General features: G+C 44.4%; 1 protein-coding gene across 1 annotated transcript in view; it reads left to right on the top strand.

Moving 5' to 3' along the window:
• The first annotated feature begins 7,094 nt into the window (after window positions 1–7,094).
• Window positions 7,095–21,270, top strand: part of LOC106577063 (muscarinic acetylcholine receptor M3) — a 133,667-nt gene continuing 119,491 nt past the window's right edge. Inside the window, exon 1 of the mRNA XM_014154775.3 lies at window positions 7,095–7,299. The gene's annotated coding sequence lies outside the window, so the exon portion shown is untranslated. The remainder of the gene's footprint in view (window positions 7,300–21,270) is intronic.

Raw genomic sequence — 21,270 nt, forward strand, 5'->3', positions numbered from 1 at the left:
CAATGGGGTAACCTACTGTAGGTAAACACAGGTTGTTAACCCCACAGGTGGGTAAGGCCTTCAACGTTCTATCTAATACCGACTGGGATTATTGCAGGTGTTTGAAAAATTCACAATTCTCCAACTAGCCCCCCTCCAGACCAGCCCCCAGCCACTCTCACGTACTTTGTGCCCCCTCAGATTTTTGGGGTGTATGACGCCCCTGTGGTAAGTGGTTGGTGTTATGACGGTGACAGTTACAGCTGGGTTTTAGATGACAAGAGGCAACAGTGTGGAATTGGGCTGCAACAGCCTGTTCTGAGAGCTTCATGTTGAGCTCAACATGGCATGGTGGGACACAGAATTGAGTACCGCTACTGTTTGTATTATTTTAAAGATGCATTTAGCACTACAAAGCTACAGTTGGAATGAACCTACAGTATTAAATCTTCTATAAATATGTTTTGCTTTGGGCTGTGCTATAGTGTAGGGTGACACTCTGTCCAAGGTTGAGGTTGCTTCCTCCAATTGTCCTCATTTTTGTCTTTATTTATCCACTAACTTCATATGATTTCATATGACATTCTATGGCTTCACCTTGATTTTCACAGTGAAAATATGCTTAAAAATGTGCTTTCAAACCATACACAAATGTTTTGCGGCAGCCATTTGAGAGAAGGTAAAATATTCCACTTTCTATTACGATTAAAGTGGAGAGAACGTGACAAAAATAAGTATGATTCAGGTGAACCCACTCGCTCTCTATAGTCATTGAAAGATTCAGAATGCTGAATGGCCATAGGTTTTATAGACTTTCTTGACACTGTGAGTAATGGTGATTGTATCCATGTCCGACATTGTAAGGGTCACAGGCTATAGGGTTCCTGAACAAGCTAAGGCACTGTGGATTGTAATTCCCACTACACCTTTCCAACAAATGAAAATCGTTGAGTCAATTCTTAGTGATTTACTAATTTGGCTTCATGTTGATTCCATTATGTTGTATTGTGAGGTTTTGCTCCTTCCACTTTTAAAATCAGTGCATGGTTTACAGCTTGCTGAATGAAAATGTAGGAAATTGATTACATGTTTACAAATCAATAAGATGTGAATTGTGAATCAAGAAAATGTGCTGAATACCATTTATTACGGATGGGACCCCTGAAAAGGGGAACAATGCTCTGTGATTAGGCACATGCAGACTAAAGTGTCTGCTACTACGTGACAAGCAGAATGAGTGGACTGAAAATCAAGTCAATTCATATGATTATTCCATCAAGCACCGAACAAAGATCAAATGCTATATAGCCTCAAAACATGGTTAAAACTATCATTTTTACATGGTGAGTGATCAGTCCATGCATAGCTCTGTTTTTTAATTTGAGAGTGTTTACATTTCTCCAGCCCGGTTCCTCAGATTTCTACCAAAACAGTGGCGGGGAGTTTGCTTTGTTATTGTTTCAACAGCTTATTCCTCCTTTAAAGTTTTTGTGAGCACAATGTATAATGCACCCATTATACATGGGTGCATTATACACGTTAGACCACATTCGTTGCAATGTTTGCAAGCCTTTAAATATACATCGCTCAATGACCTGAAGTCAGCCCACATACAGCACTGCACTGTCTCAGCATGTCACACAGGCGCACGCACACGCATGATGATGACAATGACGATGAAATGGTGTTTATCAGAAATTATATTTAGATTATATCATTTAACCAGGGCTATACATTCATTTTGTCTGATTGTTAAAGGAATATAGAAGTTCTGAATCAGTGTTTGAATGGGACTCCCATCCCATAGTAGCGCTCTAATAGTACCCTGGACTGTATGTCTGGGTGTGTTCCCAGCTCTGCTTCATGTCACACATTAGTATTAACCACCGGGCAGGCCTTTGATAGCTGGGGCTGCTGTCCTATAGAAGGCCCTTACAATCAGAGGCCCCATAGAGAACATAGAGTTCCTGCAGAAAGGGAACTCTCTGAAGCTGACGAAAGCTGCTTTTATGCTAACGGGGATGACATGGAAAAGGATCAGAGCTAGAGTGAGAGAGAGAAGGAGAGAGAGAGAGAGAGAGAGAGAGAGAGAGAGAGAGAGAGAGCGAGAGAAGGAGAGAGAGAGAGATGAGAAGTAGAGGGGGAAGACAGTAGGGAGTGAGAGTGAGTGAAAGAGAAAGTATGGTAAGCAGAGATGGAGAGGAGGAGAAGTGTCGGAGAGAGACTGAATCAGTAGGTCACTGTCGCTATGATGGAAAGCGGGAGGGCACTGTCGCTATGATGAAAAGCGGGAGAGCTCAGACAGAAAGGAGAGGAAAGGATATGTACGGAGAGAGGTTGGAGAGAGAAACAAAGACAGACACAGAGATGGATCAGAGCAGCTTTGGTTTAGTATTCTGGTCCAACAGTGAAATTCAATAACTCATATCTCATATTTACAAATTATGCCAAGGACATACAGCAGCTATCCCTTGCCTATGAAGGAATAATTATTTTTCTAAAAATACATGCCTACCAAATTGGATGCCCTCCACAAAATGAATGCACTGCTCAGCGAGCATTCTGAAAGGGACTTTCATTGTCACAATAAGGTGATGTTATTAACATTTTGTATTGCTTGTATACCTTAGAAATAGTTAGATAAATGCTTTTTCTTGTAATCTACAGCAACATACAGAGTTGAAGTCAGAAGTGTACATACACTTCGGTTGGAGTCATTAAAACTCATTTTTCAACCACTCCACACATTTCTTGTTAACAAACTATAGTTTTGGCAAGTCGGTTAGGACATCTACTTAGTGCATGACACAAGTAATTTTTCCAACAATTGTTTACAGACACACTATTTCACTTATAATTCGCTGTATCACAATTCCAGTGGGTCAGAAGTTTACATACACTAAGTTGACTGTGCCTTTAAACAGCTTGGAAAATTCCAGAAAATGATGTCATGGCTTTAGAAGCTTATGATAGGCTAATTGACATCATTTGAGTCAATTGGAGGTGTACCTGTGGATGTATTTCAAGGCCTACCTTCAAACTCAGTGCCTTTTTACTTGACATCATGGGAAAATCAAAAGAAATCAGCCAAGACCTCAGAAAAAAATGTGTAGACCTCCACAAGTCTGGTTCATCCTTGGGAGCAATTTACAAATACCTGAAGGTACCACGTTCATCTGTACAAACAATAATACACAAGTATAAACACCATGGGACCACGCAGCCGTCATACCACTCAGGAAAGAGACACATTCTGTCTCCTAGAGATGAATGTACTTTGGTGCGAAAGGTGCAAATCAATCCCAGAACAACAGCAAAGGACCTTGTGAAGATGCTGGAGGAAACAGATACAAAAGTATTTTTTATCCACAGTAAAACGAGTCCTATATTGACATAACCTGAAAGGCCGCTCAGCAAGGAAGAAGCCACTGCTCCAAAACCTCCATCAAAAAGCCAGACTACGGTTTGCAACTGCACATGGGGACAAGGATCGTACTTTTTGGAGAAATGTCCTCTGGTCTGATGGAACAAAAATAGAACTGTTTGGCCGTAATGACCATCGTTATGTTTGGAGGAAAAAGGGGAATGCTTGCAAGTCGAAGAACACCATCCCAACCGTGAAGCACGGGGGTGGCATCATCATGTTGTGGGGGTTATTTGCTGCAGGAGGGACTGGTGCACTTCACAAAATAGATGGCATCATGAGGAAGGGAAATTATGTGGATATATTGAAGCAACATCTCAAGGCATCAGTCAGGAAGTTAAAGCTTGGTCGCAAATGGGTCTTCCAAACGGACAATGACCCCAAGCATACTTCCAAAGTTGTGGCAAAATGGTTTGAGGACAACAAAGTCAAGGTATTGGAGTGGCCATCACAAAGCCCTGACCTCAATCCTATAGAAAATGTGTGGGCAGAACTGAAAAAGCGTGTGCAAGCAAGGAGGCATACAAACCTTATTCAGTTACACCAGCTCTGTAAAGAGGAATGGGCCAAAATCCACCCAACTTATTGTGGGAAGCTTGTGGAAGACTACCCAAAACGTTTGACCCAAGTTAAACAATTTAAAGGCAATGCTACCAAATACTAATCGAGTGTATGTAAACTTCTGACTCACTGCGAATGTGATGAAAGAAATAAAAGCTAAAATAAATAGACAGGGAATTTTTACTAGGATTAAATGTCAGGAATTGTGAAAAACTGAGTTTAAATGTATTTGGCTAAGGTGTATGTAAACTTCCGACTTCAACTATACACAAGGATGCAACTGGCATACATATTCTCTCTCAGCCACAGACGGAAATATTTAGTAGCTCACAACTTTTATGATTGTATACCATAGTAAAATAGGATGACATATGAGAGTGATTTTACCTCATAAAAATAATGTATGCTAATTATGTGATCGTATGCACTGATTGACAATGAACATATACTGCTTTGCTTCACTATACTCTGATGATTCTGAGTGTGCTCTTGTGCCTAGATGTGAGTAGTGCTGAGCATATTCTCGTCACAACCAAAGTTCAAACATGGCTAACATGCTTACCACACCGCTTGCATCGTGTCGAGCATTGCAAAATAAATGTACACATACATGTTATTCAATCATTGCACCCACAGTGCTTGCGTGCGTCAACGAGCGTCTGCATTGCCAGGCGTTAAAATAGATGTCAGTTATTTTTGTGATGCTGAACGCTGTGCAAGTCCTGCCTCTCCCATCTCCTCATTGGTTTATAGAAGCAGATACCCACGTGCCATCTCCTCATTGGTTGTACCCATGTGGGTGATTAAAATATGAACTGAGGTCAGTCAATCGTGGTAATACACCTATGAAAGTTAGATGCCAATCGCCATATAAAATCCAAAGAAGACAAAGCCTGGAAGGAGGAGAGATGACTAGAAACGATTCGGTTGGCCGTTTTATGTGTGAATTAATTGTCGGAGTAGTGGACCTTGTGCATTTCAGGTAAAATAGCAACTCAACGTTTATATCCCAGGACAAATTAGCTAACAACAGCAAGCTAGCTAAATAGGACACATTAGCTAGCAACTGCAAGCTAGCTAGCTAAATTGCCATACATGTTTAATGCTACTCCACATTTAGGGGGGCCACAAGGGGGTCCAAAATTGTTGTCACAAGGGGGTCAAAAATGGTTGCCCCCCCCCCCCCCCCCCCCCCCCCCCCACCCACACACAACCACTAGTGGTCTCCAAATGAATGTAATTGGTTCAGAGTTTGTTTTGATATTTCAACCTGCGTGTCGTGGTCGCGTTTGGTGTGGGGGGACAAAATCAATTTGCACATGATGGCACATGCGCTCGTCCGGTTCGGGTATGGTGTTAAAGGAAATTATGTTTACCATTACAGTGGCAAGGCTGTATTAGCCTGTGTCTATTATTTTACAGATGAATGAGTATCATGAAAGCCACCCCGGGTGACACTATAAAAGAGTATTGAAGGAGGGTAAGCTCCTGACCTTTGTTGTGAGGTTACAGACAGTGGGTCATATTTGTGTCCATACAAAAACACAATACTCCACAACCCCGAAAGAAAGCCTGGACTCCGTTGCACAATGACAAGAGTGTGTGGAAGGCCACTGGTCCAACACTTTTGCCTCTGACCAAATTACCTGCCATAGCAACAATGGTGGGCATGGGGGTAAAATTGGAAAAGTGTGAAATTGAAGGATGATGGGCTCACAACCTAATTTTCAGCTCTAGCGTGGGAAGGGGGGGTGGTCAATTATCTTTCTTAAGGCAAGGGGTACCTGAATTTAAAGACTTTCCACCATGTAATCTGATAGAGAATAACTCATGATTATTATGATAAACCTATTATTTATTACAAATGCAGCTGCAGCAATCAATATCCTGTTTGCTTGGTTTTCTTGGGTGTAGTTTTTTATAAATTGGTTTACGGTCAATATTTGTCCTTGTTCTATTGTACTTTCTTTCTTTGTTTGTGTGTTTGTTTCTTTCTGGTATCGCTTTCTTAAATCTCTACAAGCACACCCACAGGATTTACCTAAAATCTAGGGACTATCTGAGCACATGGTGAAGTGTTCACTCCAAAGGGCTCAGACACACCAATAGCGTTTTCTGGCCACTTGGCACCTCTGAAAGTAATTTGTGAACCGAGTGCGCACCGATTTTACATGTTGAATGGCATGGAAAAATGTCCGCAGTCAGACGTCTACAGCAGCTGGTCCCTAAAACACAGCGCGCTGAAGATTTGGCAGATGAATGCTAACGTTAGACCACATTCGTTGCAATGTTTGCGAGCCTTTAAATATACATCGCTCAATGACCTGAAGTCAGCCCACATACAGCACTGCACTGTCTCAGAATGTCACACAGGCGCACGCACACGCATGATGATGACAATGACGATGAAATGGTGTTTATCAGAAATTATATTTAGATTATATCATTTAACCAGGGCTATACATTCATTTTGTCTGATTGTTAAAGGAATATAGAAGTTCTGAATTTAAATATGGCGGTGGGGCTGGGCAGCAGTCTTTGCTGGATAAATAAGTAGGGCGAGTGCCCATTCCCCAAGTCTCTGACAGTATTTATAATTGGTTTACACATTCCACTGCGGATTAACATTCACTTCTTATTTGTGTTTTAATCAATCAATTAAAACATTTGGTTTGGCGTCCTGTCTTGCACATGCTCGTGTTAAACCACACATAATCATATCTACTGTAAATATATAGTTTTATTTAAACGGTTTAATGTACTAAACACTAAATTATTGGAAACAAGGTTGTGTTTATTAAACATGTGAGTGCCTTGGACACTGCAGCTTTGTTATTATGTTCAGCAAAAAAAATACATTTGAAAATATGACAAGATGGTAATTACAGGATAGTAATTCAAAGCACAATACGTGTCATTCCTCGCATAATTTAATCACTGTATCAAATGTTTCATCCCCTCGAAATCCTTGCATTCCACACAGAGCTCCTGGAATGATCAATGAATCCTCGATAAAACAACGGTTGTGCCACCTGCTGATACGTCATTGTCCTCCTGGCCAATCACGCTAATGTACCCGGAGAGACACTTCCCGTGCGCTCCTGGAGATTCCACAGCCTTCCGTAATTAGTGCCCGGTTCTTGGCGGGTACGCTGACCCGCCAACAGACTACAGTTAAGCAAGGCGCGAGCGGCAAGGCTGCGCACACTGTCAGTGAGCTTCAACGACTTTGTTTGGACTGACCTATGAAACTGTGGCGAACTGTGGACTGCGTCCTTAAGCCAAATGTATCGTCCTTGGCTTTATCCATCAATTAATACCGTCGTTTGTAAGAGGTAAGTACAAATGTGTGAGTAATATTACAATGTGTGTTTTGTAAAAATATTTTATTTTATTAGGTTATATGCCTTTTTTTTCTTGGTCACGGTTTCTTGAATTTCTTTCTAGTAACGTTATATGCATAGTTGTACCCATCATGTTGCTGATTAATGTTGCAGTGTACCATTGTCATATTCTCTGAAATTACAGAAAATGTGATAATTCTAATATTTGGAAATTGTTTAGTTGTGTCATTTACTGTTACACACCTTTTTATATTGTGTACATTCTAATATCGCTATTTTCTAAGTTCGAGGAAGCAAGTGCTAGCGCATATAGCTATAGCTTTTATTTTATTGTGCTGAGGTTACACCCCAGCATCCTCTACTGCAAACTGGTCCCTGAAAATAAATGAAAAGATGTTGCTGCCTCGCTTCATCATTTCATTTCCTTGTATTCGTGCATGATAGTTATGTGCATTGTTAGAGAAAGGGAATTGAATTGTGCCCTTACATGGCATGTGGCAGCTTTCATGTATTGTGGTTACTGTTTATTTACAATGTCCAAAAATGGGAAGGCAAAGGAATGTTCTTTTTTTTACTTGAGGGTACTTTGACGTAGTGTCAGATAATGTCAAGCTTTATAGCATTGGTAACAAACTATGTAAACTACAGCCACCCCAGTGGTATAACTGTCTTATTCAAGCTTTATATAGGTTGTTTTAAGATATTTTTTACATTATTCCAAGCCAGATGTTTCACTCATATGTTTAGAGGCTTAAATCATACCTGCTTGCCATTATTTGGGAATTGTTGCATGATATACAAACTCTGTCAGCTTTACCTGGAATGTGTTTGAGAAAATATGTATTTACATGCAGAGACTGAGCCAGTTGACTGAACATTAGAGATACAGGTTTTGTGGTTTGGTATTTGTTACAGTTGGTATACTGTAGGTAAAGTGGCTTTGGCCTATAGATGGAAGGTTCCATGGGAATGTTGCGACAGCCTGAGATTATCATTGTTGACTAGCTACAGATTGTACCCCAGATAATGTGATATAACCAAAGATTGTTGGTGTCCAATACTGGGCATTACAGGAAAGCCCAACATTTTTTGTTCTCGATTTGGCCAAAGTGGTATCTTATAAATGTCCATGTCCAGTTGCAGGTGGTTCGTTTGAATTTAGACACCCACCTATCTCCATCAATAAGAGAAGATTTGAAATAGGCAAGATGGTGGCGTATACATTGTTGGATTACTTCATGGAGCATTTTCTAAATTCAAATTAACCGCCTGCAACTGGACACAGACATTTATTTATAAGGTACTTCTTTCGGGGCGGCAGGTAGCCTAGTGGTTAGAGCGTTGGGCCGAAAGATTGCTGGATTGAATCCCCGAGCTGACAAGGTAAAAATATTTTGTTCTGCCACTGAACAAGGCAGTTAACCCACTGTTCCCCTGTAGGCCGTCATTGTAAATGAGAATTTGTTCTTAACTGACTTGCCTAGTTAAATAAAGGTTAAATAAAATAAAAAGTGTCACAAAATATCTATAGCGGCGGTTTGTATGGTCCTTTCCTGTAACGTCCAGTAATAGACACCAACAATCTTTGGTTATACACTCTAAAAAGAAAAGGTTCCTGTAGTATCCTTTAGGGGTTCTTCAAATGGAAACTGTGGGGAACACCTATAAGTTCTTCAAAGAACCTTTTGTAATGGATCCTCAAAGAACCTTTTGGGGTTAATTATGGACATACCCTGTCCATAATGTAAAGGCCTATGGGATATTAATTGAAGAGGTAAGGGAGGAGGATGGTAAATGTGATCTACATAACATACCAATACCAATTCACATACCTTTGTATGCCTCCTTGTCTGTATACCTGCAGAGAGACACAAAAGTGAGCAGTTCAATCATCTGCACCCAATACAGCTAGCCTTCAACATATTCTTATAGCCTACATATTCTTACCTCTATGTTAATTGATATCCATTTAAATTGTGTCCATTCTATGTTTCAGAAAGTTTTGCATAAATATGAAAAAATAGATGGTATTATCATAAAACAATATCAATTTAGATCATACAAGGGACTAACAAACCTTACCTTAAATTGAGAAGATCTTTACATTTTTCAGTTAAGTGCCTTCACCTGCTGTCCTTTCAAATTCAAATCGAAATATTTCAGTTGGGCAGTTAGGTTCCTGCAAGAACCCCCACCAACTAAGAAGCTTCCTCGATAAACCCCACCTCCTATGGGGTTCTTGGAAGAACCTTTTGGGTACCATTTTCAGTGCCAAGAACCCTAAGGTTTTTCAAAGAACTTTGAGGATTTTAGAAGAACCCTTGTTGAACCCCTCATTTTTAGTGTATCACATTATCTGGTGTACAATGTGTAGCTCATTTTTGACGTGTTTTCATGGTGTGGTACTGAAGGATATACAATGGGTGGGTTTAATCCTGGATGCTGATTGGTTAAAACCGTGTTCCAGCCAGTGTCTATTCCACAAGATAGCACCGGCTAAGGCTATGAGGTTGAAATGCTTATTTACTGTTCCATCTCATTGCGTAATCCACGGTCTCATCATCCCACCAGGCAATTTATGAACTTGATCTCTACTGTAAGAAAGCATATAGACATTCTCTTCTTTCTTTTGGTTTTCAACAGCAGAGATTTGTATAAACCTTGCTATCTGTCTCTCCAACATTTGCAACATTGTTTCAATATTGAAATCTCCAGCTGGCCCATAGTAATGAACATGTCGGGAGTCAGGATGAGACAGACAGGCAACTTTTCTCAGCCAGTCGAAATCATGAATCAGCTTAATTTTTATGCATATATACAAGGAAACGTCAATAGAAATACAGGTCAAACGAAACAAAATGCTGATAGTTTGCTCTTTTTCCAGCAAACTGGGGGGGGGGGGGGGGGGGGGGGGGGGGGCTAGTGGTGGCTATTCAGCAGCCTGATTGTCTGGGGGTAGAAGCTATTGGGCAGTCTGAAAGCTTTTGCTATGATGCTTCTATACTGCCTTTGTCTGCGTGATGGAAGTGGGGAGAACAGGCCGTGGCTTGGGTGGCTGAGGTCCTTGATGATCTTCTTGGCCTTCCTGCTACACCTGGTGTTTAGGTGTTCTGTAGGGCACCCAACGGTGCGTCCGGCTGAGCGTACAACCCTATGTAGAGCCTTGCAGTCAGCAACCAGGTTGTGATACAGCCCGACAGTATGCTCTCGATGGTGCTTCTGTAGAACACTATGAGGGCCCTCGAGGACAAGCAGGATAATGCCGTCAAAGCCAGTGTTTGGAGGATATATTGGCATGTTTTGGTCATTATCACTTAAATAATACACCCTTGGATGGCCTTAGTGGGGCTGGTTAGCCAATTGTTGCTCAGACAAAACTGAATTGCTATTCTTGCTGTAAAGGTGAACTATTCAATGCATTATAGTGAAAATATTTCAGTCCTTGACCTACTTCATTGTAACCATACAGGTCCATTGTACTGTATATTGGCACAATTGTTGCATTTATTTGTGTTTTCCTGAGGAAGTATGAGGGAGTGTGAAGGTCTCAAACTACTTTCCTTCAAAATAGCATTTTTGTTACAACTCCTAAACAACACAGGCGTATCTTGAGGAATGGTCTCATTCGTGTTCCAATTATTTTATAGTACATTGCAGTAGGAAGCTCTGTCTACTTTTAGAGCAGCAGTTATGGGCTTACTGCAGTCAGATGGCCAGACGCATCATCTATGTCACTCATTGAGCTTCATTAGTCTTCATCTTTATGTTAAATCCACTGTAATCCACTTTCCCAGGACTTCAGAACAGACCAGGACAGAGTGGCTATATTTAGACAGGCCACCGCTGATTCCATGCCACTGCTTTTGTTAGTGACATTACTTTTCAGATAGAAAACCTATCTAAGGGGAATCTTGCTTTGTTGGAAAACTCCTCAGCTATTGGGGATACTGCTTTTGAGCACTTTGTTACAATTTCCTGGTAATGGCAAAAGCATTCTGGGAAATTTAGATGGAATGGTTCAATGGGAAGAGAACTCTGCAAAGAGGCGGTTAGGTTGAAATTCCTGTGAAGTATTGGAGAAGGTGTTGAAAGTCTCTGCAGATCATTCCTTTATTGTAAACACATGTATCAGGTATGAAGGTAAGACCCAGATGCAGACAATGTCGAATTAACCTCACATCCGGTAAAATTGCAGAGCGCGAAATTCAAAATACAAAATTCGTAATATTAAACAATCATGAAAATACAAGTGTTATACATCAGTTAAAAGCTTAACTTAGTTAATTCAGCCGCTTTGTCATTTTTCAAAAAGGCTTTACGGCGAAAGCATACCATGCGATTATCTGGACAGCGCCCCGCATACAAAAGCATTACAAACATTTTCCAAACAAGCAGAGGCGTCACGAAAGTCAGAAATAGCGATAAAATAAATCACTTACCTTTGAAGATCTTCCTCTGTTTGCAATCCAAAGGGTCCCAGCTACATCATAAATGGTTGTTTTGTTCGATAAAGTCCTTCTTTATATCCCAAAAAAGTCAAATGAATCCCGAAAGTGACCAATAAACTTCGTCCAAACATGTCAAACAACGTTTCTAATCAATCCTCAGGTACCCTAATATGTAAATAAATGATCAAATTTAAGACGGAGAATAGTATGTTCATTACCGGCGATAAATAACGATGTGCGTGCCCTCACCAACGCGTGCCACAATACTACAGCCAAAATGGGAGCCACCTAGAAAAACTACAAATTCTAGCTCATTTTTCAATAAACAAGCCTGAAACTCTTTCTAAAGACTGTGACATCTACTGGAAGCCCTAGGAACTGCAATCTGGGAGGTATTCCTTTGATATTCCCATAGACAGCCATTATAATGAGTGGTGAGCTCAACAACAACAAAAATTCCCGGATGGATTCTCCTCGGGTTTCGCCTGCTATATCAGTTCTGTTATACTCACAGACATTATTTTAACAGTTTTGGAAACTTTAGAGTGTTTTCTATCCAATAGTACCAATTATATGCATATCCTAGCCTCTGGGCCTGAGTAACAGGCTGTTTTCTTTGGGCACCTCAGTCATCCAAACTTCCGAATACTGCCCCCTACCCCGAAGAAGTCTTCAATGGTTTAATAATCCAACAGGGCCAGGCAATAGACAGGTCAAGTCAGGCAGAGGTCAGTAAACCAGAGGTGGGGCAACGGTACCGGACAGCAGGCATGCTCAGTGTCAGGGTGGGCAGAATGGTCAGGCTGGCGGGCTCAGAGTCAGGACATGCAAGGGTCAAAACCAGGAGGGCGAGAAAAAGAGAGACTGGGAAAAGCAGGAGCTGAGACACAAAAACACTAGTTGACTTGACAAACAAGATGAACTGGCATCAGACCAACAGAGAACACAGGTATAATTACACAGGGGATAGTGGGGAAGATGGGCGACACCTGGAGGGGGTTGGAGACAATCACAAAGACAGGTGAAACAGATCAGGGTGTGACAGTACCCCCCCAAGAGGCGCCACTTGGCATCCTACCTGGGCGCATACCTGGTTGACCGGGGTGCTGGCGGTGGAGGTCGGCGATGAGGGCTGGGTCCAGAATGTCTCTAGCATGGATCCAGCACCTCTCCTCCGGGTCATAACCCTCCCCAGTCAACCAGGTACTGGAAACCCCTGCCCCGTGGTTGAACACTCAGGAGGCGTCTCACCGTATACGACGGATGGCCATCGATGAAACGGGGAGAAGGGGTGGGCCTAGAAACAGAAGACAAAGGGCTGTGAGACACGGGCCTAATCCTAGACACATGGAAAGTAGGGTGAATACGGCCGGTACGGGGTAACAAAAGACAAACAGCAGTGGGGCTAATGACTCTAGAGATGGGGAACGGGCCGATGAAACAGGGGAAAGTTTACAGGACTCCACCCGGAGGGGCAGGTCCCGGGTGGAGAGCCATACACTCTGCCCGATCCGATAGCGTGGAGCAGGGGTCCGGTGGCAATCCGCTTGTCACCTATACCTGGAAGTGGTCTTCAGAGCGGCCCAGGCTCTCTTCCAGGTACGGCGACTTCGGTGGATGAACATCTGGGCAGAGGGATTGCTGACTTCCTCCTCTGACATGGGGAAGAGCGGAAGCTGATATCCAAAGGAACACTCAAAGGGCGAGAGACTTGTGACAGAGCAAGGAAGGGTGTTGCTGACGCCAGGTGGTAGGGTTGGCGAAGACTAGGCAGTAAAGAGTCGTCTCTAAGTCCTGGTTAGCTTGCTCTGACTGGGGGTGGAATCCGGAGGACATGCTGGCCGACAACCCATTGAGCGTGCAGAACACCTTCCAGAACCGGGACGAGAACCGGAAGACGTGCTGCACCATAAGCTGGGCCGTCTCCTTGGCCGAGGGTAGTTTGGGAAGAGGAATGAAGTGGCGGCTTTGGAAAACAGGTCGACCACAGTCAGGATGGCAGTGTTGCCCTCAGACGGGGGAGACCCGTGACGATATCCAGGGATATATGGGACCAGGGTCGGTGAGGGACAGGCAGTGGTTGGAGAAGACCATCCGTAGTTTGGCGAGGAGTTTTGTTCTGTGAGCAGACGATGCAGGCGGCGACAAATGTGACAACATCCGGAACCATCGTAGGGCACCAAAAGTATTGTTGCATGAAGGCCAGGGTCCGACGAGAGCCCGGTTGACAGGCAAGCCTGGAGGAATGGGCCACTCAGGACCGCGAAGCGGACAACATCAGGCAGAATCATCCAGTTCTCTGGGGGGCCCACCCAGGGTTCGACTGGGATCGCTGCACCTCCCGGACCAGTTTCCCTATACCCCAGCTGAGTGCCATCGCCAGGCACGAGGTGGGAACGATGGTCTCGGGCTCTGGGGTGGTAACCGTAGGGTTATAGTGGCGAGACAGGTTATCCGGCTTGATGTTCTTGGACCCTGGCTGGTAGGAGTAGGAAAAGTTGAACCAGGTAAACAGCAGGGCCCATCTTGCTTGCCTGGAGTTGAGGCGCTTGGCGGTGCTGAGATACTCCAGGTTTTTGTGGTCGGTCCACACAATGAACGGATGTTCCGCCCCTTCTTGCCAGTGCCTTCATATCCTCCAACACCATCTTCACCGCGATATGCTCCCAATTCCCCACATCGTAGTTCCTCTCCGTGGCGTTGATGCGGTGGGAATAGAAGGCGCAGGGATGCAGCTTAAGGTCCAGGGCAGAACGTTGGGACAGAACAGCCACCACTCCGACATCCGAAGCATCGGCCTCCACCACGAACTGAGAGGAAGGGTCAGGATGAACCAGGATAGGAGCAGTGGTGAAGCGGTGTTTAACCTCTTACATCTAGACGTTCCGCTAGCGGAACACCTGCTCCAATATCCAATGATGGGCGTGGCGCGAAATACAAACTCCTCTAAAATCCGAAAACTTAAATTTTTCAAACATATGACTATTTTACAGCATTTTAAAGACAAGACTCTCGTTAATCTAACCACACTGTCCGATTTCAAAAAGGCTTTACAGCGAAAGCAAAACATTACATTATGTCAGCAGAGTACCCAGCCAGAAATAATCAGACACCCATTTTTCAAGCTAGCATATAATGTCACAAAAAACAAAACCACAGCTAAATGCAGCACTAACCTTTGATGATCTTCATCAGATGACAACCCTAGGACATTATGTTATACAATGCATGCATGTTTTGTTCAATCAAGTTCATATTTATATCAAAAATCACCTTTTTTTACATTAGCATGTGACGTTCAGAACTAGCATACCCCCCGCAAACATCCGGTGAATTTACTAAATTACTCACGATAAACGTTCACAAAAAATATAACAATTATTTTAAGAATTATAGATACAGAACTCCTCTATGCACTCGATATGTCCGATTTTAAAATAGCTTTTCGGTGAAAGCACATTTTGCAATATTCTCAGTAGATAGCCCAGCCATCACGGCTAGCCATTTAGACACCGACCAAGTTTAGCCCTGACCAAACTCCGAATTACTATTACAAAAGTTTGATTACCTTTGTTGTCTTCGTCAGAATGCACTCCCAGGACTGCTACTTCAATAACAAATGTTGGTTTGGTCCAAAATAATCCATCGTTATATCCAAATAGCGGCGTTTTGTTTGTGCGTTCAAGACACTATCCCAAGTGTAAATAAGGGTCACGAGCATGGCGCAATTCGTGACAAAAGATTTCTAAATATTCCATTACCGTACTTCGAAGCATGTCAACCGCTGTTTAAAATCAATTTTTATGCCATTTTCCTCGTAAAAAAGCGATAATATTCCGACCGGGAATCTGCGTTTAGGTTAACAGAGGAAAGAAAACAAAGCATTCGGTCGACGCGGGCACGCGCCTGAGTCTCACAGTACTGTAACCAGCCACTACCCAAACGCGCTACTTTTTTTCAACCAGAGCCTGCAAAGCCACGATTCAGCTTTTTGCCGCCTTCTGAGAGCCTATGGGAGCCTTAGGAAGTGTCACGTTATAGCAGAGATCCTCAGTCTTCAATAAACAGAGGCAAGAAGAACGACACCTTGTCAGACAGGCCACTTCCTGCATGAAACCTTCTCAGGTTTTGGCCTGCCAAATGAGTTCTGTTATACTGACAGACACCATTCAAACAGTTTTAGAAACTTTGGAGTGTTTTCTATCCAAAGCCAATAATTATATGCATATTCTAGTTTCTGGGCAGGAGTAATACTCAGATTAAATCGGGTACGTTTTTTATCCGGCTGTGAAAATACTGCCCCCTAGCCATAACAGGTTAAGGTCAGCGGAGGTGAGTGCAGACAGGGGGAGGCCAGGGTCCTGTAACCCCGGATAAAGTGGCGATAAAAGTTGGTAAACCCCAGGAAGCATTGCAGCTGCTACCTGGACGTAGGCTGAGGCCAATCCACCACCGCTCTCACCTTCTCAGGATCCATCTGGACACTTCCAGCAGAGATGATGTAGCCCAGAAAGGGAATGGTAGAGCGATGGAATTCGCACTTTTTTGCCTGGAGAACCTGTCGGACGTGGAGGACGTGTTCTTGGTGGGAGCGGGAGAAGACGAGGACGTCAATGTAGACGAAGACGAACCGGTTCAGCATGTCACAGAAAACATCATTCACCAGAGCCTGGAACATGGCAGGGGCGTCGGTGAGGCCAAAGGGTGTTGATCAGATATTCGTAGTGGCCGCTTGCCGTGTTGAAGGCGGTCTTCCACTTGTCCCCCTCTCGTATCCGCACCAGGTGGTAGGCGTTTTGTAGATCCAGCTTGGAGAAAACAGTGGCCCCCTGGAGCGGCTCGAAGGCCGAGGAAATGAGTGGTAGTGGATAACTGTTCTTTACAGTAATGTCATTGAGTCCCCGGTAGTCAATGCACAGGCTCAGGGTCTTGTCCTTTTTCTCCACGAAGAAGAAACCTGCGCCAGCGGGAGAGGAAGACTGACGGATAAATCCTGTAGCTAGGGATTCCCCAATGTAGGACTTGCTGAACACCTCCCGGAGGTCCTGGTACTCTGCGGGAATGGCGGAGAGGTTCGGAGCAACTTCAGAACCCCCAGGAAGACGTCCCGGGGCAGGTTGCGCCGACTTCAGACAATGGGCGTGACAGAACGGACTCCAGCCCATGATAGCACCCGTAGACCAGTTGATGAGGGGATTGTGTCGCTGGAGCCAGGAGAATCCCAACACCACGAGAATCTGGGCGGACTTGATGAGCAGGAATTGAATGGTCTCGATGTGATTCCCTGACACACGTAGGTTGATGGGAGTGGTGATATGGGTGACCCGACCTATAGAGCGCCTGACCAGCGCTCTAACATCCATGGGAATGGAGAGGGGCTGAGTGGGAATGTTCAGCTCGGAAGCCAGGGTGGCGTACAAAAAGCTCTCATCGGCCCTAGAGTCAATGAAGACCAGATAGATTTTGACTGGTTTCCCCACAGCAGAATAACATGAAAAGGGGTGCGAGTAAGGGAAGCAGAAAAGTACTCCATATGGCCCACTAGAGTTCTCGCTCCTAACGGTGAGCCTGGTCTTTTACCGGGCAAGAGGACACAAAATGACCAAAAGTCCCGCAATACAGACAGCTCCTTGTGTTGATCCTGTGTTTCCGTTTCGCTGGCGAGAGCCCAGCTCTGCCTAGTTGCATAGGTTCGGGACACAGTGCCTCGGCCGTCTTCGGTGACTCTCGAGGAAGGACGGGAAAACTCGGATGCTCTCGGCAACGGGACCATCGGGGACTTCTGGGATGACTCGGAGGCGAGGTGGAATCCCTGGACGTGCGAGCAAAATCGAATTTCCTCTCCATCCATCGTTCCCGCAATCGGCCATTGATGCGGATGGTCAAAGCGATGAAGGAATCGAGATCCGTGGGTAACTCCCGAGCAGCAAGCTCGTCCTTAACCTCCTCCGAGAATCCGTGCAGGACCATGTCGAACCGTGCTTCCTGGTTCCACGCACTCTCCGCTGCCAAAGTGCGGAATCCACCGCATAGTCGGCCATTCTGCAGGCGTCCTACCGGAGCTGGATTAGCTTCCAGGCAGCTTCTCCCCCGGAGAACGGGGCATCAAAAACCTTCCTCACCTCTCCCATGAACCCCTCCAGACACACGCACATGGCTGGCTGTTGTTCCCATACGGCGGTAGCCCAGGTGAGAGTCCTCCCAGACATCAGCGTGATGAGGTAGGCCATCTTGGTGCGTTCCGAGGGGAAGGAGGAGGGCTGAAGCTCGAAAATGAGGGCACACTAAGCTAAAAACACTCAACAGGTGCTTGGCTCTCCATTAAAGTGTTCCGGGCAAGGTAAATGAGGCTCCCGGGAAGGTGGAGTGGCCGGTGGGGTGGCGCTGCTAACCGCGGAGTTACTGAGGGGCGATGGGGGTACCACTGTGGCAGGCTGCCCTCCAGACAGCAGTATGTCTAACGCCCGGTCATGGCGCTCAGCCAATGTTTGGACCCCTCCATAAGACAACGAAGCAATTCCTCGTGCCAACCAATGGAGGCTCCTTGGGAGGAGATGGCACTGCGCAGCTGGCCCAGGTCTGCTGGGTCAGTCATGGCCCAGGTCTGCTGGGTCAGTCATGGCCAGTTCGTACTATCAGGTATGAAGGTAAGACCCAGATGCAGACAACGTCGAATTAACAATGGTTTAATAATCCAACATGGGCAGGCAATAGACAGGTCAAGGCAGGCAGGGGATCAGTAAACCAGAGGTGGGGCGACGGTACCAGACGGCAGGCAGGCTCAGGGTCAGGGTAGGCAGAGGTCAATAATCCAGAGTTGGGGCAAAGGTACAGGTTGACATGCAGGCTCAGGGTCAGGGGCAGGCAGAGTGTTCAGGCAGGCGGGCTCTGAGTCAGGACAGACAAGGGTCAAAACCAGGAGGGCGAGAAAAAGAGAGACTGGAAAAAGCAGGAGCTGAGACACAAAAATGCTGGTTGACTTGACAAATAAGACGAACTGGCAACAGACCAACAGAGAACACGGGTATAAATACACAGGGGATAATGGGGAAGATGGGCGACACCTGGAGGGGGGTGGATACAATCACAAAGACAGGTGAAACAGACCACATGGTTGGTGGTTCATCAACGTAGTAGCAAAATGCTCAAGGATCCACCCATGCAATCCATATGAAAGATCTGGCAGATAGCATAGTATGGTGGCAGGTAGCCTAGCAGTTAGAGTGTTGGGCCTTTAACCGAATGGTCGCTAGTTTGAATCCCAGAGCTGACAAGGTGAAACAGCTTTTGATATTCCTTGAACAAGACACAACCCAAATTGTGCCATGGTTGCCGTTGATAATGGCTGACCCTGGCTGTGACCCCACTCTCGGGGAGTTGGGATATGCAAAAAAATACATGTAAAATATAATCATCCACCTAATTATTATTCCATGAAAGTCTATAAAAAAATTCCTGTTGGCATATTGGATGAAATCGGTATTAACAGACTGACTAGCAAATATCCCTGTTTTTTTTAAACACTGGTCTAAGGTATATTGCCTGTTGTAAAACAATGATCAATCTGGTGTACAGTATAGCCTTCTCTTTACAGAGTCTCAGGAGTGTACTTAGATCCCGAGGGCCTGATTGTAGCGAGGCCTTGTGAGGTGACTGGCTGCTATCTGTGCTGTCTTTGCTGCTGCTCTCACAAGGCCTGCTTAGCTTCACAGAAACTGGGAAAATAGACATTGCATCCAGTAGCATGTCGTGCCCCTCCCATTTCCCAAACACATTTCAAAACACACAGCCTAGCTACGTCTGCAGCCGATGTATGGGCTGCATTTAAAAAGAGCAATGATTACAATGGAGTTTAATGCACAGTTTTACTGCATCATTAACAACTTCAGACAATGAGAGGCCTCCTATAGTCATTCAGTGTAGGCTATAGTTGATTGGACTATTGATTAGTTAATTAAATTGTTTTAGTAGTTGCAAAGTGCTCATCATTCATTGACCTTTACCTCCAGGATGTGGCTTGGTGTGAAGTGCACCCTGGGCTTATAGTTAAGTGCTCTTATGAGAGCTGTTAAAGGAGCTTATTGTTTGTATTGGCATATTGTACTGTATCTACAGTTGGCTACTTAGAGATCCCCGATCAAAGTCAGATAATGAAAAGTGTTCAATGGGCAGATTTGGGGTAAAATGGGAGAATGCATTATGGTAGGAGAGTGGACATCCTCAATCAGGACATTTTATAGCCAATGTTTTCCTTCAGTTGAAATCCCCACATTTCTTTAAGAACAGCACATCCAAAACAAAACAGCACATTTGGATGTGCTGTTTTGACTATAATGGAGACACTCCACAGTGCTGGTATTCATATTTCTATACTTATCAAATCTAAGTTTTGAGGGCTGGTCCCCTTCAGGCAGCTCTTCTGTGCTGATGCCTTTCTCTTTCTCTGGTAGTGTGAGTCGAGGGAATGTTGATTCATGGTTAATATACTGTATGGAGCCCTTTTTTGTGCCTGCTCTGTCTCTTCTATGTACATACATCAATAAGGCCTAGCTGTCCATCATTTTGTGAGGAAGAGAGCATGAGAGGTAAAGAAGGAAAGAGTGAGAAAGGGAGAGAGGGAGTGAGTGAGGGAGGGACAGAGAGTGGGAGTAAAAAGAAATGAGAGGGAGGGAGGGATAGACAGACAGACCTGCTGTACCCTGGCCTTATATGACAGCCTGTTTATCCAAGGCAGTCTCCACTCCAGTCAAGGCGAGTCTAGGGACAGGCAGCTCCACTCCAGGCTAGGCGAGTCCAGGGCCAGGCAGCTGTGTGTGGAGGGATAGGGTACAAAGAGAGGGTGGAAATGAAAGGGATAGAGTTAGTGGAACAGACAGAGAAGGAGCGCGAGGTGGTGAGAGCAGCAGAGGGACACTACCAAAAACACTGACGAACTCTCAATTACAGTGATTTGCTACTGTGTTTTCATCAAACAAGCAACTGACTGTATTAGATGGTTTGTTTATTATTCCGAGCTAATGTACTGGCTCACAATACTGATATGATAAAATATTACTTTCCAAATGAAACTTTAATAGGTTGTTTCATTTACTTCTTTGTGGCACACTAATCAGTCATATTGTTTAGCCTTGTTTTACTCCAAACAATTGTTGCATACAAATCTTTTCTCTGGGTATATTTCCAAGTAGGAATAGCAAAGTTTATTTTCTGAACGTCTCTTCAATATTTCCTTTGTGAGATGTACTGTAGCTTAAGCAACTAATTTGATCAAAATGTGCAGAAGATAAAACGGTGAAAAACCATGTTGTGTCAATCCCTGGGTTTCCCATTTGGGTTGTCTTTTCTCCTTGATTAAATAAACACCCAGTGTTAATCAGGCTGCCCACACACCCTCGTGTCTCACACAATAGAACCATCTAGAACACACATCTACTGCTTTGTGAGTCATCTGCTTAGAGGCAGTCAAGCTACAAAGGAAACCAGTGACAAATGGAATTCTAAGATAATGAGCTTA

The sequence above is a fragment of the Salmo salar genome, chromosome 18 (assembly GCF_965601325.2).
Source record: "Salmo salar chromosome 18, fSalSal1, whole genome shotgun sequence".
Taxonomy (NCBI): domain Eukaryota; kingdom Metazoa; phylum Chordata; class Actinopteri; order Salmoniformes; family Salmonidae; genus Salmo; species Salmo salar.